Genomic DNA, 18,938 nt, shown 5'->3' with positions numbered 1-18,938 from the left:
TGTGCACGTGGTGTTGTGTACATGTTGTACAAGTGGTGTTGTGTGCAGGTGGTGTTGTGGCATTGTGGTGTCATGTACATGTCGTGCATGTGGTACTATGTACATGTGTTATTCTGTACACATTGTACAATTGGTGTAGTGTACGTGCGGCGTTGTGTACACATTGTCCAGGTGGCATCATGTACATGTGATGTTGTACACACGTTGTGTAGGTGGTGTGGTGTACAGGTGGTACTGTGTATATGTTGTACATATGGTACACGTGGTATTGTGTGCATGTCATACATGATGTGTTGAGGGCATGTGGCACTATGTATGTGCATTGTGTAGGTGCATGTATTGTGTGGTGTTATACATCGGGTATAGATGTATTGGGTTGTGTTGTATGTCAGATGTAGGTGTATGTATTGTGTTATGCAATGGATGTAGGCATATGTATTGTATTGTATACATTGGGTGTATGTGTATGTGTTGTATGTCAGGGTAGGTGCATGTATTACATGGAGTTGTATGTCGTGTGTGGATGTATGTGTGTGATGCACACTATGCATATGTGCACATGGTTGAGGAGAAGGCATTGGGTGTTTATCGGGTGCGGAAACGGATCCAGAGTGCGTATGAAATAAAAACAAAGGTAGAAGTTAAGGATTGATGAAAGGATAAGTATCAACATTTTATTTCAGTTTTGTTATGCATGTGGTTTATAACTATGGTATATGATGATTATATATGATCTATGATTCTGGTTTGTGATGGTTACATGTGATTTGTGATGTTGATCTATGATGATGGTGTTTTGAGCTATCCTGATGTGATATTTTATACATGTTGATTTGGTCAAATATGCTAGTTTGGCTTGTTGTGACAGGAAGCGAACATGATTGCAAATGTACCTTATTAATGAGCTACCAATGAGGTATGATGTGAATTTATTTTAATTTATTTTAAATCTAATCGAAGTTATGTGCGTGGTATAGGAAGCATGAACATGCCTGATTGGGTAGTTGAAATCAACTACAAGAATTAGCGGCAACAACGAAAGAAATTGGAACATGCAGCAGTATATTGGCAGAGTACTTCAGGAGTAGGGCCATTGTGGGACACTGGTACCCAATAGTGTCCATTGATTTCCATGAGAATGATATGACTAGTATGATGGTTTTGAGGTAGGTATATGCCTTGGTTGTTGATATTCTGATGCGAGGAAGCCTTGCCAAGGGATGGATCATTAGGTTGGGGATTCCGAGGAACTTGGAAGGTGAGTGACTGCACGGAAGGGGTGACCAGATTTCCTGAGGTATTATGTAGTAGAGAAGGGAAGGTCACGGATATATTGGTTTTGGTCATTAGCATTTCCAGATGGAATCAGACGCACATTGGGAGTGCACCCTGGAACAATGAGCCAATAACTGTTTACTGAGAGGACAAGTGGTGCAGGATTATAGCACTAGACATTGGATGCAGCTTTGACTATGGCAGTAGATTCAAAACTTCTTGGGAAGGAGGTGAATCCTAGTATTACTTTGAGGGTGGAGGTGTGAGCCTCTGGACTCCCTTGTTGATTGATACAGGCATTGCATCCTTTTATTTACTGGGTTAGCAAATGTGCATACGTGTATATCTGATTATTGTAAATGCTGTAATGAGTTGGGTTATAAAGCTCTAGTATGCGGTGTGGTTGTTATTTGGTCATGTTGTCACGATGTTTTGCTTTTGAGTAGGTCTTTCATTGTAAATACTGCATCGAGCTAAGTTATAAAGCTCCATGGGCAATATGTTTACTTTTCAACAGTTTTGTTGAGGTCTTGGTGTGGTTTAACACTGAGGATGGTGTTCCCCAAGGGGGAGGGTTCTGCAATATCCCTGGTGAAAATTATATGCAATAATGTAAATAAAGGAAAAAATAAGACCACCGGAAAGGGACACGTATTCCAAGATGAATGTTGGGCAAAGATATCCTAGTGAGCATCACTGAATGTGTGTTTTGGCTAAGGAAAATTGGCAAAGGCTAAGACAAAGGCATTAAAAGGCAAAAAGGAATTTTTGACATATTTATTTATGAAAATAAAGGAAAATAAGAGAAAATGAAGGTAAAAGGTCACAAGTTGTATGTGAGGAGGATCATTTGGCAGGCTTCTTTCAGTGTTAAGTTCTTAGTCAGTGTAAACTCTTAGCTCAAGTTTGGTCAGTGTAACCTTTTCTCAGTTTAGCTTTAGAGCTCTCTCATTATTCTCTTTCTCACTCTTGGTCACTTCGAGTTTTCTTGGAGCACTCTAGTTTTAATCAAGGAAGGAAAAGGAAAAGCAAGCAAAGGGAAAGGAAGGAAAGTAGGATCAAGGAGTTGCAGTAGGAATACTTGTAGGTAACCTTTTGCATGTGTGATTTCCTAGCTGGTTTGGACATGCATGGATTTGCATGTTGGTGTATGGATCTCTTGTTGTCGGTGGAATGGTTTTTCCAAGTTATGACAATGGATTTCAGCCTAGCCTTTCCTTTTTTTGGATGCAATGGTGTTGGGATGTTTATTTCAGTTTTTGAGCTTTGGTTTGCCGGATGGATTTCGAAATCCGGGGCGGAGGTGGTCCCAAGTTCCATTCCCAAAGGCCTAGGAATCCCTTGACCGATTTTGGCGGGATACATGGTACAGCTTGAGGGAGAAGTCTTGGTTTAGGGCCTAGTGATCCGGGTTTGGCTTACGGTAAAGCCTGAGAGACTGGTCTCGGTTTAGGGCCTAGTGATCCGGTTTGGATTGTGGTAAAGCTCGAGAGACAAGGAGATGGAAAATTCCTCAAGGAAAGTGATGGATTCCGGATGGCATTCCAAGTTTGGTTTGGTTGTGATCGAAGCACCGATTGTGGAGTGATCACGCTTTGATGAGGTCAGAGGTGGTTTAACCACTAGATTTCCTTGGTTGTTCTATGAGATCCCACATTCATGCTTGGAATATGGCACAAGGGTGATTGGCTGAAAGAGAGAATTGGTTCAGCCATGTCTATGGTCGGGTGGTACGTGGAAGTCCCGAACCTAGTCGGATTTGCCTATGATTAATAAAAGCTAATTTCTCTTACTTTTGCATTGATTTATATTTGGATTTAATGGTTGTCATATCTCTCATATTTATATGGTTTTATGATGGTTATAAACATGGTTAAATGACTGGTTCATGTCATATTTATTTTATGTATTTACTTGTAACTATTAAATGAATGGATGCAAGACCTCATTGATGATATAATAGTTCATTGGAGAAGGAGGTGATCTTTCTGGTTATGTTTCATAAGTTATTTTAGTCATTTATGCTATGTATTGTATCCTAGACTTGTAGGTTGTATTGATACCAAGTGTTTGACAAAATGTCAGTCCCGGTTGGGGATGCTCAGGCCTAATCCTGAGGTTGAGTTTGATTCATTGGTATTGTTATCATGTATTTAATGATTTCTGAAGGTTCCAACAAGTTATGGGCAGAGGCTGGGAAGTCTGGGCTAGAAAATTGGCTCAGTTTCCGGGATTGCTGGCCCACAGAGCGTTAGCCTAGAGACTAACTTGCCTGGGCGGTGTCCGGGGAGAGTTATAACTTGCCTGAGCAGTGTTTGGGGAGCGTTATAACTCACCTGGTGATCTGAAAATGAGATCTTAGACAATTATTAAGGTATTACAGACTCATGTGCATGGATTTGCCTATGTTACCTTATGCAATGGATCGATAAGATTGCGAAATACATAGACAATGAAGCAGTAAAGAAGCATAATAGACAACACACATAAACACAGCAAATTTAATAAGGAGTTCACCCAACAACTCCTGGGCTATATCTCCTGGTCCAGCCTTCAGTGGTGACCCCTCTATTATGTCTTCAGAAGTAGAGTTTTTACAAGAATGAGCTCAATTTGAGTCTCGCACAACAGATGCAAAACAACAAGGCTTTCTAGGATCCCCCAAGTCTTCCTGAGTACATAGACTCTCCTCACTGATTCTTTGTCTCTTTTTGCTCTCTATCTCAGCACTGCTTGCCTCTGTTTGCTCTCTTCTATGGCTTTAAAGCTAATCGGCGCTGCCTGTTCATTTCCTCTTCTCGGCTTTCTGTCTCCTGGCCTCTGTCCGCTCGAATCCCTCTTCTAAGCGTTAGCAATCATGGCATAATGCCGTTTGGGGGAGGTGGCCACCTGTTCTGCAACGGATGAGTGCATCGTGCCTTTGAAATCCTTGAAATGGCCATTCTCTATTTACACAGAGAAATGCGTTCAAACACATGAAAAGTCCGGCAAAACATTGTTCATCGTACTTCAATTCTTCGTAAATGTGCCCTATTCTCCCATCAGGTCCGCCTGTAAGTCGCTATCGTATGTCACAATGCCCCTTTCTGTGGCTTCCCTTTGCATTTGGAAAATACGTTAAAACACTGAAAAATCCTGTAAAAATGGCTTTAAGCGGATTTGAAATATTATTCATTTTCATTCCCAAACCCTTTCGGGTCCAGTTTTCATCGCATCGGTGCTTCCCTTGTATTTCGTTTAATAAACGAAATACACAAAAATACATTCAAAATGCCATTTGACGGATCTCAAATCTTATGAAATAGTGTTTATATTTTTATCAGGTTCGGTCTATTGCAGTCTTAGTCATAATCAACCTCGCTCCTTTGCATAGCTTCGATGCGATATTGCGATATCGCAATCGCATGTCGCTGATCCTCCCGGGTCGTGGTTAAGTCCATATATATATATATATACATATATATATATATATATATATATATATATATATATATATATATATATATACATATACATATACATATACATATACATATACATATACATATACATATACATATACATATATATATATATATATATATATATCAGGGATGCGATAGCACGATTGACTCTGGGCCGTTGATCTGCGCACATATATCAACGAGTCTCGTTTGATCACGCTGCCCGCTATCGCGCTTCCCATATAGCCGCCTCCGATAGCTTTTTCCGATTGTGATTTTCCAATCGGATCTAGACTGTTGATCGGCCAGATCCGACAGCTCCTATGCATCACTCCTTTGACCGCCGATAAGCCTGTTTTCCACTATTTTCTTGGTGTTTTTGGGTCCTGATAGTGTTTTCTGTTGTTTTATGAAGGTTTTCTCATGCGATTGTTTTGATCTTTTAAGCAATTTTTGAAGACTTAGAGGGTATTTGGATCCATTTTGGATCACGCCTTCCCACTAAGAAAGCTTTTGGACCACCAAAAGTTGATTTTCAAGCATCGATCAAGTGAGGACATAGCTTCCTCACTTGTCCAATTTCCATCCATCGTGCACTACTCGGTTTTGAACCTTTGAGTCCAATTCTTAGGTACTCGACATCCCCTCTGCGTGTAGTTCTCACCTTTCTGTCTAGTGTTAGCCTCCTGTTGCAACAGGTGTTAATTTTTCATGATTGAAATTTTTACATGCCAAATATGTCATACTTTGCAGGCTGCAGTGTTCCATATTTCCACAAGATGCCATGAAATGTGCTAGTCTAAGTGCCACTGCTGCATTCCATTTTTGAAGATTTCTTTCAGTTAAAGGAAGGCCAAACAGTTTAATCTTGGCCTCCCTAGGTTTCAATTTCTTGTTTTAGAATGTAGAGAATGATATCTGTCCAAACAGTTTAATCTTGGCAGATTTGTAGATAGGTAGAGAATCAAAGGAGCCCAACTGCTTAATCTGGGTCCTTGGCAGAAATAAGTGTAGACTTAGATAGGATAAACAGAAAAAAGAAAAAATTGTAAAGCTGGGTCTGCAAGTCTAAGTGCACCCAAACCAAAAAGAAGAAAAAATGTTAGGAAAAGTAGACTGGGTAGGTAGTTTTTGAGGTTGCAGAATGATGATTCATGATCAATTTTGTGTTTCTAAGTGTTATATCTTTTCAGATCGCAGCCATGATGTAGTTTTCATCTGGAGGAAGTCAAGCTGGACATAACTAACTCCCCTTTTTTCATTCCTATTCCCCAAATCACTCACTAATTTTCCCAAAGAGGTCAAGATCTGCTTGATGCCTCTTAGTCATCATTTTCCACATCATTGGCCTTGATGAAGATCTGCTTTACTCAAGGATTTCCATTCTTCTGTTACAAAGTTCTATTCCCCAAAATGGCCTAAGGTCCCCTACCTTAGCGCTTTCTGGTCACCTTCATATTAATTCCTAACTACACTATTTAACTCCCTACATCATTTCCCCTTCCCTTACTAAAAAGCACTATATAACTCCCCTATGTATATATTCCCATCCCTGGGCATTATAGCCATATTTATCAAAGTCTTGGAAATGCTGAGTTCATCCGGAACCCAGCATTAGCCTTCCGTGTCCTGGGATTAGCCTAACATTTGGTTAGGCTAATAACCTCCCTCATTCACCCCTTTACCCCTCAACACCTTACACTTTTACCCCTCCGCAGTCATTTTCCCAAAGTTTATTGTTTAAAAGTCTTATTAAAAACATTAAACTGTCCTCCCCCGCTTGTTAATAACCCCTAACCCACATTTCCTAAAGTCTAAACCCCCGCCCGCGCTATATTAAAATTCGCATATTCGCGCGCCCGTCCGTTATTCCGCCGCCAGCTCCGTCTCCCGTCAACCCTCCGATCTGCCCCCTCCCCATCCGACGGCTCTCGCCGATTTCGGAGCGCCCCCTGCGTCCGGACGTTAGCCTCCGATATTGCAGCGGTTTTCTCCCCGTACAGGAGGACGCGCGTCCGTTTTCTATTGCGTCGGAGCCGCCCTGACAGAAACCGCCCCCGTACCAAAGGCGGTCCGACGAAAACCATAAACCGCCTGTCTTCCCCCCCTGACGACTGCGCCAGGACCTTGCCACGTCATCTGCACACGTCGGCCCTCTGCCGAGTCACCCCTTGCCACGTCGCTGCCACCATGTCCCTGCCACGTCATCCACCGTACATGCTGACGTCATCATGCTGACATCATCCACCGTACCAGGTCCGCTCGCTTACGTCATGCTGACGTCATCATCAATTTTGAGGCAAAAGGCGAAAATCGCACTTAGGAAGCCCGGAATCAGTTTCTGAGGCATTTTTTCATGCGCGATTAGCACCCGAAGTGGAAAATCCCTCATTGCACAGCCCCCAGCAAGCCCAAAAGGTGCCGAATCATCCAGTTTTCTTCGCGAGGCATGCAGAGATGAAAAAAAGACAATTCTAAAGAAGACAGAGGGCCGAACAGCGGCCATTAATTTGTGATTTGACCCACAGCGAAGGAGAGACGCAACCCAATTCATTTGTCAAAGAGTATCAGAGGAGAGATGAAGCAGCAAAGTGTACCAGTTAAATTGTTTAATGGAAACCTTCAGTTCCCAAAGCAGGTTACATTGAATGGCAGCCAACAAAGTCAAATCAAGTTGTGCAAACCCATCCCAGCTCTCAAATCACAGTTAAAGCATTTAAAGCCACCGAACTACAATGGAGTAGAAGCCCATGCACAGTTATCACAGAAACACTGCACCAAGCCACCGAGGACAACACATTTACTCAGTTTTGATACGGCTGCACTCAGCGCAGCTCAAGATATTTTCTTACATTTATTTCTGGATAGGATTAGGTTAAAAGTAATCATTTCTCAGACCTGTTTAGGTCAGGATGTAATAAAGGCAATTAGGAGAGTTTTTCCCTATATATACCACCCTCTGTATTGTTTCAAGGGTTGGTTGATTGATAACTTTTCATTAGAGACTCGCACTGTATGTCTGATATTTTTCTGTAATCAAAGATTGCTGAAGAGATTGGGAGAATGACTGCCTGATGTGTTGTTACTGGTCTCTGGGAGCTGAATGATGGAATTCTTGTGCTGCAGCATGACTCAATAAGTGCTTCTTACCTCTGTTTTCATTTTCACCATCTAAATAGCAGAAAGAAAGAATAGCTTAGAACTTGTTTAACTGCACTCTAGGCTCAATTTCTGCTATTTCTTTATGTTTTATCATCTGACCTGAATTAGACATGAATATGAATTCCCTGCGGCTCATGTTTACCCTAATTCACATGTGTTTGACAGTTATCTAGGGATTCTTTACTGCCCCTAGATAGAGTTCATTCACTCTTCTCTGTTAAGCTGATTGAGAGATTCTTAATTGCCTCTCTTTCCTTAGCATTCTTTCCATCCTTTAAACTTGGAGAATTGTTCCATGTGCAGCTAGCTTGCTCCTTATTCCTCCTGTGACCAAGAAATCGCACCAGCAGTCTTACTCTTTGACTCCATGCCCAATGGTTTGAAATTTTCACACTATACCTGCCTCTTTACCTGAAAACATCAATTTTCCCACCAAAACACAAACAAATCACAAACAAAAATCCCTGAACTCAATAGCTAGCCTAAAATCATCATCAACAAAGCTAAATCATAAAGAGAGAGCCCTCTCTGACTGCAGGTGGGCTAGAGCCTGCAGTCCAAAGTTGGTTTGTGGTTACCTCGGCCGTATCCCTTTACTCCGACCTGGGGGACAACTTGAGTGATAACATCTAGAACTGTATCTTCCTGCAACTCATTGAGATATTCAGGCAACAGATAATCAATAGAAGGCAACTGACTTTTCTCTTCGGGATCTTCAATCATTGAAGGTTCAAATAGTCTCAAGTTCTCTGCATTAACTACTAAATAGATGTGCATGTAAGCTAGCAAATCAAGGCGAAAAGCATTCTCACCAATTTTCTCAAGTATCTTGAAAGGCCCATACCTTATTGGCTTCAGCTTCTTTCCCTCACCTTGCATTCTGTCTTTGTTGATGTACAACCAGACTTGATCACCAACTTGGAAGCTATGTTCAATTCGATGCTTATCATGCCTTGCCTTGTGCTTGGCATGGCTCTGTTCCAGCTATTCCTGCACTTCTTGGTGAATTCCTTGGATTTGTTCAATGAACTTGGTTGCTTTGTCCACATCACTATGTCCATCAACTGCTATGTCTTTCCCAAAGACAAAATCCAAGGGAGACTTTGGTGTAAAACCAAAACAAGTCTCAAAAGGAGATCTTTGTGTAGAAGAATGTTTAGCACGGTTGTAAGCATGTTGCACATAACACAAATGTTCATCCCAAAGCTTGGGATGTTTGCTGCAATAACCCCTGAGCAACTGGATCACCGTCCTGTTGACCACCTCTGTTTGGCCATATGTTTGTGGATGAAAGGTCGTGCTCTTCTTCAGTCTGGTGTCCATCAGTTCCCACAAACTTGACCAAATTTTCCTAACAAATTGAGAATCTCGATCGGATACAATGGAAGTGGGTAACCCAAAATGAACCCATACATGCTGAAAGAACAACTTTGCTGTTTGTTCAGCTATACCCTGCTTGTTACAAGGTATTAAAATACACATTTTGCTAAACCTGTCCATAATAACATATAAATAATCATGACCTTTTCTAGACTTTGGCAATCCCCCAACAAAGTCCATGGAAAAACTTTCCCAAGGATGAGAAGGAACTGGAAGTGGAGTGTACAAGCCTAGTTTTCTATTGTTGGGCTTGCTTTTAGCACACATGGTACACCCTTTAATATATCTAGAAACCGTTTCATGCATTCTTGGCCAATAGCAGAAGCTTTACAGCTGTGCAACTATTTTACTTACACCAAAATGACCTGATATTAGAGAAGTATGTTCTTCTCGGATTATGTCAACTCTTTCAGTTTGAGGAAGGCATAACTTTCCCAAATGATATAAGAGTTGGTCCTTAACATGATAATCCAATTCTTCTACTTGTTTGCCATGACTTAAAGTTGCATATACATCTTTAAAATCTACATCTTGAGCATATTGTTCAATGTAGCTTTCATGCAATACTAAATTATGCTTAAGTATAGTAGATGCATTTATGATTGGTCTGGACAACATATCTGCAAATTTATTGTGTATGCCTTTCTTATATCTGATGACTAGATGAAACTGTTGTAGGAAACCCATCCACCTATAGTGTCTTGATTGTTGTAATTTAGTTTGTGAGTGCAAATATTGAAGTGGCTGATGATCAGCGTGTATAATTGTTTCTTTGCCCATTAAGTAATGTTTCCACTTTTCCACACTCTGTACTAATGCATACAATTATTTATCATATGTGGGATAATTAACTACTACATAATTAAATGTCTCAGGATGATAACATATGGGTTTAACATGTTGCATCAACACTGCTCCCATGGCATAGTCACTGGCATCTGTTTCAATCTCGAATAGTCTTTGAAGATCTGGCAATGCTAGTACTGATGCTGTACTAATTTTTTATTTCAAGGTGTCGAAGGCTTTCTGCTGTTTGTCTCCCCACTGAAACACCTTGTTCAATCCTGTCAAAGCATGTAAGGGAGCTGCAATCAAGGAAAAGTTAGCAATAAACTTTCTCCAATATTGTGTTGCTCCTAGGAAGCTCCTAACTTCTATAGTAGATTTGGGTTTAGGCCAGTTCACAATGACTTCAACCTTATAGGGATCTATCTTCAATTCACCACCCCCTACAATATGACCCAAATAATTCAAAGATGTTTTGCCAAATTCACATTTTGATAACTTAACATTGATATTGTTAGGCCCCTATACTACTAGTGTAACCCCTTATTATTATTAGTATAACCCACTTATTATATTGATGTACCCATGTAGTGCCCATATTGTTACTATTGTGCCCCATAGAAGCCCACTATTGTTATTATTATGCCCTTACATTATTATTGTTATGTCGGCTCTGATTATGTTATAACCCCTTAGACTCCTATATATAGAAAGGAGGTCTTTTCATTTGTAGCATCCAAGAATTGTTCATTTATGTAATGTAAAGGAGGTTTCCCCCTCGAAGAGGCTGAATTCTAAGGCGTTGATCTATCTTTTCTATCTTTTCTTGAGCTGGTTTCATAACATTTGGTATCGGAGCTTTGGATTCTAGGGTTTCGCTGCTCCAAACAGGTCATCGTGGCATTTTCGCTATAACGTTTTTTCTGTGACGTTTCAGAAGTCGCAAAAAAAAACCCATTTGAGAAGAATTGACGCTGAACCTTGGGTCTGAATTTCAGATATTTTTACGCGATATTTTCGGAGATATGATCTGAGGAAGTTGGTCTTTTTGCAGACTCCTGAATTACACTCAAAACAGGTGACCTGGGGAAAATCGTCATAACTTTCTTTCTGAGCATCGGATTGAAATTTCGTAAGAAGGTACAGAAAGAGGACGGACTGTAGTTTCTGTTTATATATTTTTCAGAGTCAAAGGTTGAAACAGTGACACGTGGCACTTCATACAAGTTCGCTCTACTGAACTAGTATATAATCAGGTCACTGCGGGAGATTGTGCATAACTCTTTCTTGGAGAATCCAATTTGGATCAGACTTGTGGCATTGGAAAGAGGACACAGAGGGCTACTACAGGTCACAATTTCAGAACTTAAAGATCTGAAAGTACAGAGTTACAGTCGTTTCAAGGTAGAGCTCCTAAAATCAATAAAAAGCAAGATGAGGAAGTTTGATGGCAAGGATCCGGTAAATTGGATACTTCAGATGGAGCAATATTTTGATATACATGGTGTACAACTGTTACAAAAGGTATGTATTGCATCTTCATATTTAGAACCAGATCAATTTTTATGGTACAAAGGGCTTTGTTCTCGTAAAAAACTTGTTACGTGGTCAATTTTCACGGAGGAAATGATAGCACATTATGAGGATACAAAGAGCAACACCTTCTTTAGAGCAACACCACAACAATTGGAAAGAGTAAAAGGGCTTTGTGACATAATGGAAAGAAAAATTATGGAAACCAGGAAGCATACCCCTCACAACTATAAAGATGGAAGTGTTGTTTCTCCCAGCCTTCCACAACCTACAAGGGTTACACCACAACAATTGGAAGAAAAAAGAGAAAAAGGGCTTTGTTACAATTGTGATAGCAAATGCACTAAAGGTCATAGGTGTGCTGAGAAGAAATTATTTTACATAGAATATGAAGAGGAGGAAGAAAAGGATCAAGAAACATCAAAAGAAAAGGATATACGTCAGGACACCACCCCAGAGAAAGAAGAAATGAATCAGACCATATCTTGTAAAGCATTGGCAAGAATTACCACTCCTCAAACTCTCAAGATAGAAGGACATATCAAGAAGAAAAAGGTGCAAGAAGTGAAAGATCACATCGAGAAAGAAGAAATGAATCCAACCATATCTTGTAATTCAATGGATGAAATTACCATTCCTCAAACTATCAAGATAGAAGGACACATCAAGAAGAAAAATGTTCAAGAAGTGAAAGATCACATCGAGCATCAAGAAATGAATCCGACCATATCTTGTAAAGGACTGGAAGAAATTACCACTCCTCAAAAGATAGAAGGACATATCAAGATGAAAAAGGTTCAAGCAGAGAAAGATCATATCGAGCATCAACAGCAAGTTCTCAAACTTTTAAAGGATAACACCACTTCGGTGCAAAATCAAATGAAACAACAGGTAGATCAACATCGTAGTGAAATTTTTTTTGATGTAAGTGATTGGGTAGTTTTACTGCTACATCTCAAGCAAGCTATTTATGAGAAGGAAATGTTGGCAATACTACATGCACTTAAAAAATGGCGACCTTACCGAATGGGAAGACGCTTCAAGGATGAGGATGTGGAAGTATTGTTTTGTGCTATTTATATTATCCAACCAAATTGGATAAACGAAGCAACGAATGAATGGAAGAAGAACAAAGAAGTATGGCCACTTATTCAAAAGTTGCAAAAGATCCCAATTCAAGCAATATTGCCAGAAATTGAAGAGGAAGGAAAAATCATATTGGAACCTGGAGCAGTCACCGAAACAAGAACCCGACAACTACGAAAGCGATCAATTTCAGAGTATCTCATCAAGTGGAAGAACTTACCCGCTGAATATTCCACATGGGAGGACAAGAATTTTATATAGAAGCATCAAGAACTACTCAAGCGTTGAGGACAACGCTTTTTGAAGGAGAGGGGCATGTTAGGCCCCTATACTACTAGTGTAACCCCTTATTATTATTAGTATAACCCACTTATTATATTGATGTACCCATGTAGTGCCCATATTGTTACTATTGTGCCCCATAGAAGCCCACTATTGTTATTATTATGCCCTTACATTATTATTGTTATGTCGGCTCTGATTATGTTATAACCCCTTAGACTCCTATATATAGAAAGGAGGTCTTTTCATTTGTAGCATCCAAGAATTGTTCATTTATGTAATGTAAAGGAGGTTGCCCCCTCGAAGAGGCTGAATTCTAAGGCGTTGATCTATCTTTTCTATCTTTTCTTGAGCTGGTTTCATAACAGATATTTTCTTTTTTCAAAACATCTAGAGTCTGCTTTACATGCTTCAAATGTTCTTCCCATATTTTATTGAAAACAAGAATGTCATTTGAATATACAATTACAAAATCATCAATAAAAGGCCTGAGTACATCATTCATAACTCTCATGAAAGTGGTAGGAGCATTAGTTAAGCCAAAAGGCATAACCAGCCATTCATACAACCCTTGCTTTGTTTTGAAAGCAGTCTTCCATGCATCTTGTTCTGCTACTCTGACCTGATGGTAGCCACTATGCAAGTCTAACTTGGAAAAGTAAACAACTTCTTTCAGCTGATCCAATAGATCATCAATGCGAGGAAGGGGATAACGATTCTTGATCGTTATTTTATTCAGTGCTCTGTAATCAATGCACATCCTCCACGAACCATCTTTCTTTCTCACCAACATGATCGGAGATCCGCATGTTGATGTGCTTGGTTTTATGAACCCTTTCTCGAGTAGCTCCTGTACCTGCTTCTTGATCTCTACATTCTCTAAAGCGGATAACCTGTACGTTCCGATGTTAGGCAATGGAGCATCTTGCTTCAAATGAATATCATGTACAATTTCCCTTTTGGGTGGTAGACATTTAGGTTCTTGAAAGAGAATATCATATTCTGAAACAAATTTTTCTAAATTAGCTTTTTGTTTAGCATCACAGCCTTCAAATATATTGGTTTTATCAGGGTTCTTTTCTTTTACAACCATCAGTAAAAATTGCTTGCATGAATTTATAATTTTTTTCATCTGCCTTGAGTTTATGAGAGTGTAATTATTTTTGAGTTTATGAGCTCTTACAATATATTCGATTCCATCTTTGGTGAGTTGATACTTATTTTCAGCTCTATAGAAAATGGCTTTTCTATCATACAAGTAAGGACTTCCTAAACAATTCCACATATATCCAAGGGAACAATATCTAACTCAACCTCATCTACAAATGTTGATCCAAAAGAAAACCTAAGTTTACATTGTCTAGTCACTTGTAGCTTTGCTTTATCACATACCCAACCTAATCGATATGGCTTCTTGTGAGGTTTGGTTAGTAATCCCAACTTCTTTACAATTGCTTCAGAAATCAAGTTTATTTGTGAACCACTGTCAAATAAAGTATCAATCTTTTGATGCTTGGAAATAACTCTAATATGAAAAAGCTCATGTCTTTTCCTCTCATTTTCTTCATTATCAATAGTTTGTGCAGAATTACTAGTAGATGCTTCAGAATATTTACCTTTTATACCTGTAGTTGTGATTGTTGTTTCATCACCTGAGTCTAACCCCAAATCTTTTTGTATAGTAGCAACAATCTTCTTCTTCTTGCCATCGAACTTCTTGAGTTTCAGCTCTGGATGCAAAGACCAACAATGTTCATTATTGTGTCCTCCTTCTTGCAGTGAGTGCATGAAGGTTTTCCTTTCTGTACAACGTTTGCCTTCCTCTCTTTCCATTTTTGCTTCTTCTTTTCCTTGTTCTTACTTGCAGTGGGTTTTGATGATCCCCCAATCTTTGGGTTCACATTCTTGCCTCTAGCCTCTAGATGTGTAGCCTGAACGGATACCTCATCTATGCTAGTGGGGTTAAACATGAGAATGGTGTGCCTCAAATAGCTATGCAGACCACCTATATACTTCAACAAAGTTTCAGGTGAGTCTAGAGAAATGCCTAGAATTAAAGCTCTTTTTCTAAATTCTTGGGTATAGCATTATACACTTTGCCCCTTTAATTGGTGAAGAGTTTGCCAACTCATCATGGCTCGCTGCATATAAGCTAGTGGATATAATTTTTTTTTAATGGCAGAAACAAATTCACTTCAGGTAGAAAGAATTTTACCATGCTTCTTTAGATCAGCTTGTGTCCTGCCTTCGCACCACACTAGGGTAGTTCCTCCAAGGCGAAGGTTGGCCAGCTGAATCTTTCTCCTTTCTGAATCAATGTTCTGCACCCTGCAATATACATCAATCTGTCTAATCCAGTTATCTAGCTTTTCTGCATTTAATTCTCCATCATATATCGGCAAATCAAATTTTACATTTAATTTAATGACAAAAGTCTTCTTTTTATTTTCAGGGCTAGAAGGTGGTGTTGATGGAGTAGGCTCTTCCCCTTTCCCCTTGCCTTCTGAATGGGAAACTAGAAGAGGTTCTTCTACTCCTTTACCTGTTTCAGATGCTGAAGGGCTTTCCCCTCGACCTTTCTTAAATTCTCGGTACATTTCTTCTACCATGGCTCTCATGGTCATGAAATTGTCCATGAACTAAGAGTTTGATTCCAAGGGAATTTCTTCTGTCATTTTCCTCCTAGGATAGACTCTTCCAATTTCTGGGTTAGTCTCAACTAGTTCTCCTTCTCCTAATTTGAGCTTTGACCTAGTTAGCATTCAACAATCTAGCACAAGCTTGTCTAACCTTAGCAACCTAAAGCTCTGATACCACTTGATCTGAAAATGAGATCTTGGACAATTATTAAGGTATTACAGACTCATGTGCATGGATTTGCCTATGTTACCTTATGCAATGGATCGATAAGATTGCGAAATACATAGACAATGAAGCAGTAAAGAAGCATAATAGAAAACACACATAAACACAACAAATTTAATAAGGAGTTCACCCAACAACTCGTGGGCTACATCTCTTGGTCCAACCTTCAATGGTGACCTCTGTATTATGTCTTCAGAAGCAAAGTTTTTACAAGAATGACCTCAATTTGAGTCTCACACAACAAATACAAAACAACAAGGCTTTCTTGGATCCCCCAAGTCTTTTTGAGTACACAGACTCTCCTCACTGATTCTCTATCTCTGTTTGTTCTCTATCTCAGCACTGCTTTCCTCTGTTTGCTCTCTTCTATGGCTTTAAAGCCAATCGACACTGCCTGTTCATTCCTTTTCTCGGCTTTCTGTCTCCTGGCCTTTGTCCACTTGAATCCCTCTTCTAAGCGTTAGAAATCATGGCATAACGCCTTTTGGGGGAGGTGGCCACCTGTTCTGCAACAGATGAGTGCATTAGGCCTTTGAAATCCCTGAAACGGCCATTCTCTGTTTACACAGAGAAATGCGTTCAAACACAGGAAAAGTCTGCCAAAACACTGTTCATCGCACTTCAAATCTTCATAAATGCGCCCTATTCTCCCATCGGGTCCGCCTGTAAGTCACTATCGCATGTCACAATGCCCCTTTCCGTGGCTTCCCTTTGCATTTGGAAAATACGTTAAAACACTGAAAAATCCCGTAAAAATGGCTTTGGGTGGATTTGAAATATTATTCATTTTCATTCCCAAACCCTTTCGGGTCCAGTTTTCATCGCATCGGCGCTTCCCTTGTATTTCGTTTAATAAACGAAATACGCGAAAATACATTAAAAATGCCATTTGACGGATCTCAAATCTTATGAAATAGCGTTTATATTTTTATCGGGTCCGGTCTATCGCAGTCTTAGTCATAATCGGCCCCGCTCCTTTGCATAGCTCCGATGCGATATTGTGATATCGCAATCGCATGTCGTTGATCCTCCCGGGTCGTGGTTAAGTCCATATATATATATATATATATATATATATATATATATATATATATCAGTGATGCGATAGCGCGATTGACTGTGGGTCGTTGATCTGCGCGCATAGATCAACGACTCTCGTTTGATCGCGCTGCCCTCTATCGCGCTTCCCATATAGCCGCCTCGGATAGCTTTTGCCTATTGTGATTTTCCAATCGGATCTGGACCGTTGATCGGCCAGATCCGACCGCTCCTGTGCATCACTCCTTTGACCGCTGATAACCCTGTTTTCCACTGTTTTCTTGGTGTTTTTGGGTCCCAATAGTGTTTTCCGCTGTTTTATGAAGGTTTTCTCATGCAATTGTTTTGATCTTTTAAGCGATTTTTGAAGACTTAGAGGGTATTTGGATCCATTTTGGATCACCTGGGCAGTGTCTGGGGAGCGTTATAACTCACCTTGGCAGTGTATAAGGAGTCTTACTCTGTCCTAAGTTGCTTAAACAACAATGGAACTCAGGGACATGTTGTTTGAGTGGTTGACTTGTCTCTTGACGGGTCCGTTGATGTTGTTGGATGACTGTGTGTGATGTTCCGTCGATTCCACTTCCTTAAGGACACATAGGAGGTTGAATCCCATCATAGTAGCCTCTCGTCTCATGTTTACCCCGATTGGCATGGTTGCTTTGGGAAAACCTGGGAGGGGGTGTTACATGAGACTTATTCCTGAATAGGAAGCGGGGTGAGATTTTGAAAATGTGTTGCTAAGCCTTTAGCTTTGAGCTGAGCTTGTGTGTTGCCTTGATTGCGAGACTCCTGATAGTACGTTGCCCCCAATGGACACGAGCTCCCTTATGAGGCATGTTGGTTGCACGATGGGAAAGGCTAGTACTGAAAGCGAGGAGGGGGGTATCAGAGATGAGGCAGTGGTGGGTCCAGGGTGAGGTGTTCACAAGAAAGTGCACTTAGAATAGTGTCCAAGGCAAGGGTCGAAATCAAGAGAGGACCAAATAAGAAGCAAAATTTCCAAGAAATGATGGGTTTAGAGAGAGGATGCGTTCGAAGGGTTAGAGTCTCAATAGAGAATGAGATGCCAGAAATTTTGTAAGGGAACAAAAATTGATGAGCAGGAAACGAAACCCAAAACCTTAATAGAGGTGGAATTTGAAATAGAGCCAACTAAAGGCGTAAGAGTAAGAAATAACTAGGGGGGGAGGATGATTGACCTGCAACAAGGTATGGCTAGCTTGCTATCGAGATGGCTTCCCATTGCATCGGAGCTTCCAAGTCAAGTTCAAAAAGAAAGATATATCTTTGTCCAAGAGCGACTTCTAGTGGCTGACGAGAATTGTTTTTTGGAGTTGAGAAAGGAAAATGTCGGAACAATGGAACAAAGCTTGTTAACAAGTTGGCATTCCTTTTTGAGAGGCTCTTAAGGAAGTTGAGAAAGTATGAGATTTGTGTAGCCAAAAGAGGAACAAACTGCTTTGTGCATGGTGCATAAGATTAGGCATGGGTTGAGCTAGCGATCAAGGACTTAGCTCCTTTGCAAGAAATGGTTCTGAGTTTCCAGTTCCCCTAATTTAACCACTTAAATGCCCAATAATGTTGGAGATCCTCCTGTCTGATTTTGTCGTTGAATGTGATGTGGGTGGTAAGCACAACCTTGTCATTTAAACTCCTCATTAATGGCTATAACATTTGACCAGTTGCCCAAGGCAAATGGGTCAGGTAAGTAGGTGTGATGATCATCTGTCGGAGTGAATGGATTTGTCGTGGGTTTGAAGTGCAAGGGTGGTGATCCGTTTGATGAATGTCAAACAAAAAAATAAGGGTGTCTCTTGTGTTGTGTTTGTGCTTCATGTTTAAACAATTATGAGATCTGTTTCCATGTCCCCTGGTCATGTGGCTAGGTGGGGCGGCGACAACCCGCCTCCCACCCTCTTGCGTGCAAAGCACCCCATGTGAGAAATTATTCATCCATTTATTGTTGAAAATTGTTTGATTCTATAATTTATAATTCAACTAAATATTCATAATCAATATTATCATTTTAATTATATTTATTTTAATAAAATTAAAAATTTTAATTATAAACTTCTAACCTGATAA

Source organism: Pinus tabuliformis, chromosome 6 (assembly GCF_031772625.1).
Source record: "Pinus tabuliformis cultivar Carrire ecotype Pingquan chromosome 6, CPIR1, whole genome shotgun sequence".
Lineage (NCBI taxonomy): Eukaryota > Viridiplantae > Streptophyta > Pinopsida > Pinales > Pinaceae > Pinus > Pinus tabuliformis.
The sequence above is the reverse complement of the archived record's forward strand: the minus strand, read 5'-3'. Positions refer to the sequence as shown.